Below are 12849 nucleotides of genomic sequence, written 5' to 3'. Positions count from 1 at the left end.
ATTGCGAGAGGGAAGTCCGCTACGTCAGGCAGTACAAGTAGAGGAGGAGTATGTGAATTGTTGGAATAAAAAGCACAAACGATCACATTCATTGATTTAAATAAATAGTTCAGTTATTTATATTAATGTCAGTCTCAAAAATAAAAAACACGCAGACAAATGAAAGAGATTTTATGAGTAAAACATAGAGGCCCCCTACTAAAAGGAAAAATGTGCTTTTTTTGACTCAAAATGATTAAATTAGCATTTTAAATGTCTTTCATGCCACATTGTGCAAAGTGAAGATGGAATTTAATGTCCAGAAAAGTATCTGTTAACTTGTTCATTGTTTAAATGGAACAGCTCCTTTTAATATTTAAAGGTAAGATGGAAAATGGATTAAAGATGGGTTAAAAAAATACATCCAATGGTGGATTTACTGAATGTGGGTTTCATTTTTAAAGACACCCAAACCTTGGCTCACTGGACAAGCTTCTGTAAGGGCTACTTGTAAATAATAAAACTGGAAAAACCTTTCAAAATCTTTAAGGGCACAGGTGGAAAAGTGGTTTAAGGTGCACCCCATGTAGGCGGACGGCCCGGGTTCAAATCCAGCCTGAGGCCCTTTACCGCACGTCTCTCCCCCGCTCTCATCCTTGTTTCTGACTCCATCCACTGTCCTCTTCTATCTAAATAAAGGCACAAAAACGCCAAAAATAAATCTTTACTTTAATTAACCAACATTATCAATCACAACAGAAGCCATGTGTTCTCAGCAACATCTGCAATATTTATTAAACAAAAACAAAACACCAGACTTTTGACAAACATGGAAACAAGTTTTTAAGTTGTTAATTTATCGTAAGTCAACAGATGAGGATCACTTAAAAACACGGAGAAAACAAATGTTGCCATTATTGTGAACACCATATCCTCAAGACTACAGATTCTACCACTTGATTATTAAACACCGTACAAACCACAGTTACATTCTTTGAAAGGATAAACTGGCAAAAATATTTCAAATTGTTTTGAGTGATCTGTAGAGGTTTCTTGAGATCCATGATATTATCCTCTGATATCAGCAGATAGAAATATTGATATCTGCCAGTATTTGCCTTTTTTAGTGACAGATATTTAGGCTGTGAACATCAGCATATGTTAACTTTAAATTTTGGCCATATAAACTAATAAACTAGTGGAGTTTCATGCATGTAAAACATGTAAATATTGGTATCCATACTGCTATCAGCTAGAATCAATATGTAAACATCACCATAACAGATACTGGCAAAAATCCACCATCATGCATCCCAGGAAAATCTCATATCTAGTCGTGTTCTTACAAGCATAGTTGAGTTAAAACTGCATGTACTAATAGATGGTTGGATTAAAATTGTTAGCTGCTGGTAAAGCTATCAGAATCTACAGAAGAGTATTAGGGCCACTGAAAAAAAAAAAAAAAACCTCTCCATTTTTTTTTCAGTGGCCCTAATAGTCTCGTAAGAATCAGATCATTTTTTACTGAAGTTAGATTTATCAAATTACAGCCAACATTTTTAATCCAATCATCTCTGCTGCTGTCACAGTCAGCAGGAAACAGGAGACACCACAGTGTAAATCCTGCAGCCATTTACACTACAGTTATTAACTAGTCAGGATTATTGGTCAATACTAGAGTTTACAAGACAGACTGAGAAATAACCCAGAGACTAGAGATTCTCCAGTTGTCAGTTAAAGTTCATTGGGATAAAACTTTTTTATGACAAATTCAAAACTTCAACAACAAAAAAGTAAATCAAAGATTAAAAGAGAAAGTTAAATGAGGAAATACCATTAAGAAATTATGACAAGGAAACAAGGCAGGAGGACTAAAATGGAAAAATTTAGGAGAAATTAGAAAAATAAAATTATCAAGACAGTAAAACTTTAGATTATCTGTAGAACAAACTATTTTATGATAGATTTTTCCAAATCCTCCAGCCCTTAAAATAGATATTTTTAGTTGGATATTTTTTAGGAATTTTTCAGCCCTAGTGTCATCTACACAATATTTGTTATAATACACAATCATTTATTGCTCTTTTTATAATTTTGTACTGAAGGGAACGATCATTTTATGTCAAAAAATATATATAAAAAGTACAAACAGATTTTTGCAAATGATTCTAGAACAACTGAAACTTGAATACTTGCATGATGTTGTGTATCAAAATGGTATTTTGACACATTCAGGTTGAATAAAAATTGGCCCACTGTAGTTATCAACTTGCAAAAGGCGCAGCCTGTGATTTCATCTAAATTTTGCCCTACAAAAAAAACTAAAAATCTAGTAAAAAAAAACAAATAAAACAAAACTAAGTTAATGAAGATAAAGATAAAGCCAAACAAAAATGGGCCTGACAGTTTTAACAAAATTAGTCATTAAATCCTGTTGTTTTGCCCTGACTTCAGGGATAATGTGGTTAACTGTTAGAGTCTACACTGTACAAGTGTGAGACTTTTTCCCAACACTGAGCAGTCTGAAGACGTTTGTCCAGGCAGACGTAGAGATATAGTAGTAGCAGAAATCCAGCACACTGGCGAGCTAGCACTCCTGAGGTTTCATTGTGAAAATAAAATTCAATCAGATGACACTGCTACGCAAGGCCAAGCAAACAAGACATGCTGCGTTTCACTGTGTGCACACTGAAAGTGAACCCATGTGGAGGAATTCACTCACTCCTTACTGAAAGTAGCATTGTGTTTTAAAGGCAGCTGATATATAGAAGACACTGGTGCTGAACTACTGAGTACATAGAGGGCTGAGAGGTTAAGGCCACCCTCTCCTAGATCAGGAAGAGCTTCCTAGGAGCTCTTCCAAAAGGCAGGGTCAAAACCTTCAGCCAGTGAAGTAGATGACCCCCCCAGCCTCCTCGGCCCCCCCACCGAGAAAGCTGGGGGCCATTTTAGTGATGGCCCTCAGCCTCCTTGGCCCCCCAAGGCCGAGGAAGCTGAGGGCCATTTAAGTAATCGCCCCCAGCTTCCTCGGCAGAAGCTGCTGATGAGGTTGTGGATGTGGCACCCCGTGTCGTCCAGTCCAGGCTGCAACAGGAGGACCGAGACCCCATTGTTGCTGCCTGTAGAGCCTCTGGCCACATCCAGCAGAGAGGTCAGGACTACACCTGTACGTCGAGCTGCTGAGGAGCGCTTTAACGATCACTAGAGGCAACACCACCCCGAGCTTAGTATCAGCAACAATGTGGCTTCCAGATGCCAGGAAACGGCCAGAGATGAAATTAAACAGCAATGTTGGAAATGTGATGTCTGTAATGGAATGCTGTCAGACCATCACACAACCTGAACAGTGCAGAGCACAGACCCTGAGGAGGTCTTCACCATGACACATAGTTACTGGCCTCAGATCTGCCAAGTCCAGGCCTGTCACATGATCACCAGTGGACTAGTCAGACACACAAAACACAAAGGCATTGTGGGGCTGCAGTTTCAACTAAACTTCCTCACTCAAATCCAGTAATGCTTACAAAACCTTAAAGTCAGACAAGTTTTAATCTACACTAACACTGTCTCACAAGGCCAGTAAAGCCTTTATCCAACCATCTTGCTGCTTTGAAAACGGCAGGTGCAGGTGGCATCTGGTCATCCCACAGGCTCAGAATCCCGAAACCTTATAAAGGTGTACCTAACAAACCCCTGAGCCAGTAGGACAACCAGACACTACCCACAGATGCTGCATGCAAAGAGCACAAGATGCTACGCTAACAACCTGCCATCTCTGCTAATACACAGCAGTAGTCCTGAGTCTATGCTCACTGGGAACAGGAAGTCAGCCTTCCACAGGTGGACAGCTCTGCTCCAGCCTTCACCCGAGTGTCTAAAGCATACATCTAAACACCTGACTACACAACCACTAAGCTATCTGCTTACCTTTCACTCGGGTGATCTAACAACTACGATGACAAACTACCCTACCTTTTAACACTGTGTTAGCTACGGCCACTCAATGACCAGCACAGAAACCAACATAAACCCTAAGGTTCATACCCAGCAGGGTATTCATCCCCTCTAGAAACTGCAGCCAGAAACTTCACACAACCATCAACTCACCATCAGACAAACCAAGAGCAGAGGCATGTCACACCAAGAAATGCCTCTCCTCCTAAAACCCTAGACTAGGAACTCTGTAGGCCAGTAAAGCCTTTATCTAACTATCTTGCTGCTTTGAAAACGGCAGGTGCAGGTGGCATCTGGTCATCCCACAGGCTCAGAATCCCGAAACCTTATAAAGGTGTACCTAACAAACCCCTGAGCCGGTAGGACAACCAGACACTACCCACAGATGCTGCATGCAAAGAGCACAAGATGCTACGCTAACAGTCAGGCACTGATGTGCCAACACTACACCCTGTGCTACTTCCCCTGGGAAAAGACCCTATCACCTTACCTGAGACACACCTGAAACAGCTGACTACACCTGTCCCACTGGATCACACAAGATCACAACAAACAAACATCCCACCTGTGAAAATTTGAGTTCCTGTGCACGGTGAAAAGATCCATCTCTGGCAAAGATGTGATCAACCACAGCCTGGTAGTCTCATTCACACTCAGGGTCAGAATCAGAGAACCATGCACACTAATCAGTCAGCCATCTGTCTGCAGGTTGTCCTGAGGAGTCTTCTCAAACCCAAATCCCCATGCCTGGTGTCCACAAGGCCTGCGAGGCTTAAGGGAGAGTCCTGCGTCTCAGCATACAGCAACCACAGAACCATGATGCACCGAGAGCTCAGGGGTTTGTGTAAAAGGTACACAATTATATGGTTTCGGGATTCTGAGCTGTCAGGGCACCAAGGCGTTTTCTGCAGTCACAGTACGCCCAGACTCAAGACTCTACTCCTCAAGCCTCACTGGCCCTGTAAAGCACCATGCACAGGGACAATGGGCGTGACAAGACCCTCCAGGATAACCCACAGACAGACAGCTAACCATCAGTGCAGATGCTTCTCTCACCCCAACCCTGAATGTAAATGAAGACCAACCAGGAAGCAGATGATCACAAGTCTGTCTGAGATGTTTCTGTCACTGTGAACAGGAAGTCAGCCTTCCACAGGTGGACATCTAAACACCTGACTACACAACCACTAAGTTACAGTCAAACCTACCTGAGGCCACTCAACGACCTGCACAAACCAAACACCACATCATCCAACACGTTTGTGTCCTGTGGTTGTGACAGTGCCGTGGATGACCACGCCACAGGTGGAGTCAGGACAAAAATGAGGCCAGGAACTCTACGCCCTGGCTCAGACCACCTCGGCGTCTACAGCTGCAGCTGCCCAGGCCGTGAAACAGACTGAGGACACAGACAGGAAGCAGCTGATGAAGCCTCGGCAGTGTGCTGCCTTCTGTGATCGCCGCGGTCACACAGCGGCGCGAGGTACAGGCGTAGCCCTGGCCTCCAAGCTGAATATGGCCGAAGGCTCAACAGGCAGCACCAATTTTTGGTCCCGGCCGTCCTGTGGCAGCCTGGACGGGCCCTACTGATGGTGCCACACCCACCGAATCTCCACTTCAACCTCACCAGCGGCTTCTGCAATTTTTAAGGAAATTTCATTTTTTATACAGTTTTATCTTTTTTATTAATAAATTAAATTTTTATTATTTTATTGATTAAAGTAATACATTTTTTAGGTTATTAGACAGAGGACTTGATTTCATGTTCTCTGTAATATTAGTTAAATTTTGCCCTTGTAAAGACTGAGAGCCTTTTGTGAGCCCAGGAACCATGTGGACTGTATGAGTGTCTAGAGTTTTCTTATTTGGGTGGCCTACATGGAGGAATGTTTGAAGGAAGCATTTTTCTGTCTCTGCTACCAGTTTTTACCCACTTACTGACCTCTAATATCCCACAGATGTTCTATTCCTGTGACACAACTTTAAATTTAAGAGTTAAACAAAGAAGTTTTAAAGGGTTGAACAAGCCTGCATGCCCAGTTCATGCTGCCATTTTTAATGCTACTCTCTTTTTCTAAGTGCACACAGTTACTGCAACAGTACATTTGGCCTGCTGGGAAACCAGAGTGGACGTCTGGCCTTGTTAAAAAGAAGCAACCATGCCCTCCTAGTCCAGGCAGTCATCCCATAGATACTCATGAAGGAGGCAGGGTCCTCCTGGTCAGACTGGTTTCCTTTTGTCTGTTTTTGTTGAGTGTAGTCAAAGAAGGACTACACATCCAGAGGACGCTTACTGATCTGAGTGTGTCAACATCATAGATCACCACTCCATCCACTTCAAAAGAACCTAAAAAGGGGAAAATAAATAAATCATTTTAGAATTCAGAAAACAGTCCAGTTTTATTACCAATATCTTAAAGTTCAATGTAACTACTGACCTGGTATTTCATCAAGGTTCTTCATCGTCACATGAAGTCCATCACACATCAGCAGAGTGCTAAAAAAAGAAAAAATAGGATCAGAAGATCTCAAATACACCTGCAGATGTTTAGCATCTAATTTCAAACATTTCAGTTTTAATGATAGTTGACAGTTTCCAACTTTACCTTCTTTGCTAAAAATAAGAAACTGCACAGCTTATTGCAGGTAACTGATTTGTTTTGTTGCAGGGACAACTTTTCACGTCTAGAGCTGCTGCTGCAGGTTAAGCCTCTTCTCAATGCCGTCGGTCATACACCAACAATAATCATGTTTCATTTACGATTCTAGCTTTGCACAATCATGAAAAAGAGACAACAGTGTTAAAGCCCTAGCTGTCAGCAGTAATGAGAGCCCATGTATGGCTAACTTGGTTTGTACACATGTTTAAAACCTTCACAGAGGAAGCAAACTGACCCTTATAGTCAGATTCTCCTCAGGCACTCTCAGTCTCTCAGCTGCACCTCCACATGATTTACTATTCAGTCAATCTGGAGATATGACCCATAACCAAACTGTTCTGTCATCTGTGTTAACTCTACATTAAGGTTAGACCAGCGTTACTCAACCCCGCTGAACCAAAGAGCCAAATTATTAAAAATACGTTTGCAAGAGCCACAATCTAAAAGGTGAAAAGTGGCAATTAAAATAAGTTAAAGGTGTCAAAAGTGGTCAAAAAGCAGCAAACACTGGGAGAAAAGTGGCAGAAAGATCAGGATGTGGCAAAAATGGGTGGGAAGTCACCAAAAAATGAGATAAAGGTGGGAAAAATGATCAAAGTGGCAAAAATCTGAAAAAGATGGGAAAAATGGGCAAAAAAAAAATCATAAAAAAGGTGGGAAAATCTGCAAAAAGTGGCATTTAAAGTGGCAAAAGGCAGCTTAAATAGGTGAGAAATGGCAAAATAAAGTAAAAAGGGGCAAACACTGAGGAAAAGTGGCAAAACATGAGTTACAGGTGGCAAAAATTGTCCAAAAGTGGCAAAAATCAGAAAAAAGGTGGAAAACATGAGCAAAACGCATCAAAGAGTGGCAAAACGGGAAATAGGTGGCATTTAATTGCAAAAGGCAGCAAAAAGTGGCAAAAAAATAGAAAAAGCAGGATAAAAATGTCACACAAAGAAGTGGCTCAAATGGGAATAATGTTTCAAATCAAGAAAAAAGGTCCCCATGTGGCTCCAGAGCCACAGGTTGAGTATCACTGTAGTCTTCAGTCATCATGGAGATATGAGCCATAACCAAACCGTTCTGATGTCATCTGTGTTAACTCTACATTTAGGTTAGACAGATATGAAGGAATCAAAAATACTGAGTTTGTGATATTTCACCAACCTCACTCACATGCACCATAAGGGTCAAAATATTAGGAACACCTCTTTCAACAAAGGAAACAGTAATCTCTGTAAAGGAATCATCTCTGACAGAGTCGAGTGTGGATTTAGAAATGAGTCATTTATCATTATCTGTAATAGACAAGCAGATAAGATCAGAAAAGTCACTGGTAGACCAGAAATGCACCGCTCTAAACATGCATGAAGTCATATCCAGTCAATTCTGACCAGAAACACCCCCAGCATGCAACTCGGTCAGTTTCTAGCAGATCCATTTCCTGGTTGAAACCAGACTCAAAAACTGGCAGAAGCTTGTTATTCTGTTTTTGGCAGGAAAAAAACAAACAAACAGAAAAACGACCAGTTTTGTTTTGTTTTTTTTTGTTTCTTCATTTTGGTCACAAAAACAAAAAACCTCAAGAAAGGAGTCCAATGTTTTATTCAAATTTGTTATTTTGTTTCCTTCATTTAATAAAATGCTTGAGGAAAAGGAAGTCATGTGACCTGTTGTGAAGGTCATTTGTGTTGCTGTCTTACGTCATTTATGTTAAAAAAAACCAGAACGAGCATTTCTGATTTTTGAGTCTGGTTTCAACAGGAAATAGATCGGTCAGAGATGACACTGACCCAGCTGCCTGAGTGTAATATTACTGCATCTCTACAAACATGCTCAAGTTTTAGTCAGCCAGTTTTAACCCAGGTTATCCTAACTTTAGACCGCCAGCATAAACAGATAGTGTGATTGCTGTGATTCAGACAGGCGGGTTGAACTGAAACAGGAAACTCATGATTTACTGTTAATTTAACAATCCATTCATAAAAACTGTTCTTTAAACAAATGTGATGCTCAGCTGAGCTGCTCTGGGCTGTAGTTCACTCTGCTGTAAGGTAAATATGGAACAAAAGGAGTCAGCGCCCTACTGGATAACTCATAAAACACTGACAGATGTTTAGTTGGTTAAAGTTCAACCTGCAGGTTAGATTTGGCTGCTCCTGAAGACGCTATCTGAACCTTTGTAGCAGGAGAAGAGCCGTGTGGTCTGATTTACCCATGTTTCAAAGAGAGTTTTACAATATCTCAGTTATTTACAGCTGGGCATGGCCAACTATCTCAGGCCAGACTTGGTTTTAATTACAAGTTAACTCTAGGAGGGATAGAAGCAGCTGCACATCAAGGATTACACCATTTACCAAGCAGACAACGTCACAGCTTAAACAGAGCTCATACACAGTGTGAAAGTCAGTCCCAGCTCTTACCATCATTGGTTCTGTGGTCCGGTGCCTGTATGTGGGCGAGGAGGGGGATGTTTCCAGGACCTCAGCTTGGACAAAGGCCTCTCCGCCATCCTTGGCGTCTCTTCCTCCTCTGAGATGAAGGAGTTGGGAAGTTCAGGGCTCCAGTTCTGGAACTCCAGGAAAGCATTTAGGGATGATTCCCAAAAAGTGTCACTGATGAGAAGGAATGCAGCGCTGCAGGAACTCTGGACAGCATGAATGCATGTCAGCGTGGTCTTGGAAGCCACTTCTTATCAAGGTTGTTGCTTTTCCTCATTCATGTGTTCACAGGTCTAAAAGGGCAGTCTCCCTCTCTGTGTCAATGGTCTGAACTCTGAAAAACACAACACAACTGATTCAGTCATCTCTGACTAGAACAGGAAAGGACTGCTGATGCACATGGAACCTTTATTTTGTTTCCTCCTAGTATAAAGAAAAGGTACATTTCTCTAATTCAGGTGCTCATTTTTATAAATCAGTCCCAACAACACAAAATAAAACAGAAATAAAATCTGCATAACTTTTTCATGTAATAGAAAACTGCTGTTTATTCTGCTCTCACCTTGGAGTGCAGATGGTCATCACTTCTCTGCAACAAGACAACAGAGGTTCACTCTGACCACCATGGTGGTGTCCATCCTGCAGAAGAGGGTACAGCGCTGTTAACCTTCCATTCACACTAGACTGCTGTACGGATCAGCCTGGAGCTACATCAGTACACAATCTGAACCCTAACGTAGCATCTATTTATGTTTTCTAGGCTCTGTGATTGGTTGATTCAGCCGTTCAAACAAAGAAACAGACTGTGGACTCCTGCACAACACCATCTGCAAACATCAGTCACTAATACAGCCATACTCAACCTGTGGCTCTTTAATGTCTTATTTTAAATATTATTCCCCAAAAAAACTTAAAGGCAATTTTTTTTGCTCTTTTTCACCATTTTTTGCCACTTTTCTCCCATCAGAGCTACCTTTTGCCATAATATACTACTTGTTTCCTGTTTTTTGCCCAGCTTTGCTAATCTTGACAGCTTTTTGCCCATTTGTCAATTTTTACTCATTTTTTGCTGTTTTTGCCACTTTTGAGCCATTTTTTCCACCTGTAACTCATATTTTTGTCACTTCTCACCCATTTTTGCTTTTTTCTGACCCCGTTTCCACTTTCCACCCCACTTTCACCCCTTCTTGCTGCTTGTTGACCGTTTTTACCTCCTTGAATTTACGTGTAAAGCTACTTAAGCTGTTTTTGCCACTTTTCATTACTTAGACTGTGGCTCTTGCAAAGGTATTTTTCAACTGTTTGGCTCTTTGGCTGAGTAACGCTGCACTAATATAAACACATTCTACCTGAAGTTCAGGTACTTGGACATCTTTAGCCCTCATGTGTTAGTGAGGCTGTCATCAGTCCTGGTCCCTGCAGGGTGATGATGCTCATCCCAGCAACATGGAGGAGGTCCAAAGGCCCTAAAATAAAAAAAAAGCATATTTGCATGCTAAATATCAGCCCCAACCAGAAAAATACAGATAAATAAGATCTGCATAAGTTTGTATGTGACTGATAGAAAAATGCTCTTTATTCTGCTCTCACCTTGGAGTGCAGATGGTCATCACTTCTCTGCAACAAGACAACAGAGGTTCACTCTGACCACCATGGTGGTGTCCATCCTGCAGAAGCAACAACAATCATTACCTTCAATAAATAAATGAACTATCAGGGATGAACGTAGATGCTTCAGTGTTAGTGAACTACACATACATGTTTTATTCCTACACTAGAACTTCAATGAAGACAGAACATGTTTTAGCATAGCGAGCTAGCACAGGCTAACCGCCATTAGCATTTAGCACCCACCTGTCCAACAGAGAACAGCCCAGCTCTGGGTCACTCTCCCGCCAAAGGCTCCCAGAACCGGAACAGCTCTTCATCAGCGGCTCCTCATGGACTCAGGAGCTAAAGACAGCTTAGCCTGGGCTCCTCATGGACTCAGGAGCTAAAGACAGCTTAGCCTGGGCTCCTCATGGACTCAGGAGCCAAAGACAGCTTAGCCGGGGCTCCTCATGGACTCAGGAGCTAAAGACAGCTTAGCCTGGGCTCCTCATGGACTCAGGAGCTAAAGACAGCTTAGCCTGGGCTCCTCATGGACTCAGGAGCTAAAGACAGCTTAGCCTGGGCTCCTCATGGACTCAGGAGCTAAAGACAGCTTAGCCGGGGCTCCTCATGGACTCAGGAGCTAAAGACAGCTTAGCCTGGGCTCCTCATGGACTCAGGAGCTAAAGACAGCTTAGCTGCGGTTCTGGCAGTGACAGAGTTCATATCTGCTCATTCAGCTCTCTCACAGGTGGATCCGCCATGGCTGCCTCAAACACGCTGCCCTGAGTTAGCAGCGGTTTAAATACATACCGCCCCCTACCGTTCTCCACGTGAAGCTGTGACGTCACTCCGCTGCCCCTCCTTTTACCGCCGCCAAGGAGGTCACGTGATCGGCAGGGTTTGCCAGTTTGTCAGCAACATAACTCAAAAAGTTCTGGACGGATTCTGATGAAATGTCCAGGAAATGTCAGGAATGGCAGAAGGAAGAACTGGTCAGACTTTGGGAGTGATCCGGATCACCGTCTGGATCCAGGAGTGTTTTAAAGGATCCTGTACTATTAGGAGATAGGGCTGATGGAGGTCTGAGTGTTTTTCTATTTTAACAACTTTATTGAAATTGAACAAAACATGAAAACAAACAGATATCCATTCTTTCCTAACATCAGGACATGGGAACACGTGTGTAGAACAAATGTGAAGTTTCAAGGTTCATCCTGACTAATAAAAGAAGTCCATACATTTATAATAGCAGAGGGTAGAGCTCTGTTTGAGAGTAAAGGAGTAAACCGTTTACACGTCTAAATAAATTCATGGCTATGCTGAGAGGAGTGCAGTTTTAAATCTGTTCTCTCAGATTGTTCAACAGTTTTAGTGAATTTTAGACTTCATGACCTGCAAAGACTTCAGATTTAACATGAATTCATTCAAACAGATTCAGAAATAGAGGCTGAGCTTAAAGCTCTGTTCTTATGTATGAAACATTTATCCAGACATAGAACCACATTTATAGAGTTCATCATTTTAGTTTTTTAGTCAAATACCAAATAAAACATTTTCTTCTGAAAGGATGGAATATTCTGTTTTATCCCTCCATGGATGTCTATCCAGAACTTAGTTATAAAACATGAGAACAACATGAGCTTTATAGTTTAATGGCATTTTTACAGAATGAGCCTATCTCAAAACTCTACACACAACACCCCAGAATGACAATGTGAAAACTTTTTTTTTTTTTTTGCAAATTTATTAAAAATAAAAATCTTCACATGTACATCAGTGTTCACAGCCTTTGCCATGAAGCCCCAAACTGAGCTCAGGTTCATCCTGTTTCCACTGATCATCCTTGAGATGTTCCTACAGCTTCACTGGAGTCCACCTGTGGTAAATTCAGTTGATTGGACACACACCTGTCTATATCAGGTCCCACAGGTGACAGTGCATGTCAGAGCACAACCCAAGCATGGAGTCAGAGGAACTGTCTGTAGACCTCCGAGACAGGACTGTCTGGAGGCACAAATCTGGGGAAGAGTACAGAAAAACTTCTGCTGCTTTGAAGGTCCCAGTGAGCCCAGTGGCCTCCAGCATCTGTAAATGGAAGAAGTTCAGAACCACCAGGACTCTTCCTAGAGCTGGACCCCGTCTAAACTGAGCGAACAGGGCCTTAGTCAGGGAGGTGACCAAGAACCTGATGGTCACTCTGTCAGAGCTCCAGCGGTCCTCTGTGGAGAGAGGAGAACTTT

General features: G+C 42.1%; 1 long non-coding RNA gene across 1 annotated transcript; it reads right to left on the bottom strand.

Moving 5' to 3' along the window:
• Positions 1 to 5851: 5851 nt before the first annotated feature.
• Positions 5852 to 9283, bottom strand: LOC121524492. The gene is made up of 3 exons (XR_005993122.1): positions 8999 to 9283; positions 6372 to 6430; positions 5852 to 6280 (listed from the first exon to the last, which is right to left on the bottom strand). It is a non-coding gene; the product is annotated as an uncharacterized LOC121524492 (long non-coding RNA).
• Between the last annotated feature and the right edge of the window lie 3566 nt (positions 9284 to 12849).

This window comes from Cheilinus undulatus, linkage group 16 (genome assembly GCF_018320785.1).
Source record: "Cheilinus undulatus linkage group 16, ASM1832078v1, whole genome shotgun sequence".
Taxonomy (NCBI): Eukaryota; Metazoa; Chordata; class Actinopteri; order Labriformes; family Labridae; genus Cheilinus; species Cheilinus undulatus.
This window is presented reverse-complemented; position numbering and strand designations above follow the sequence as displayed.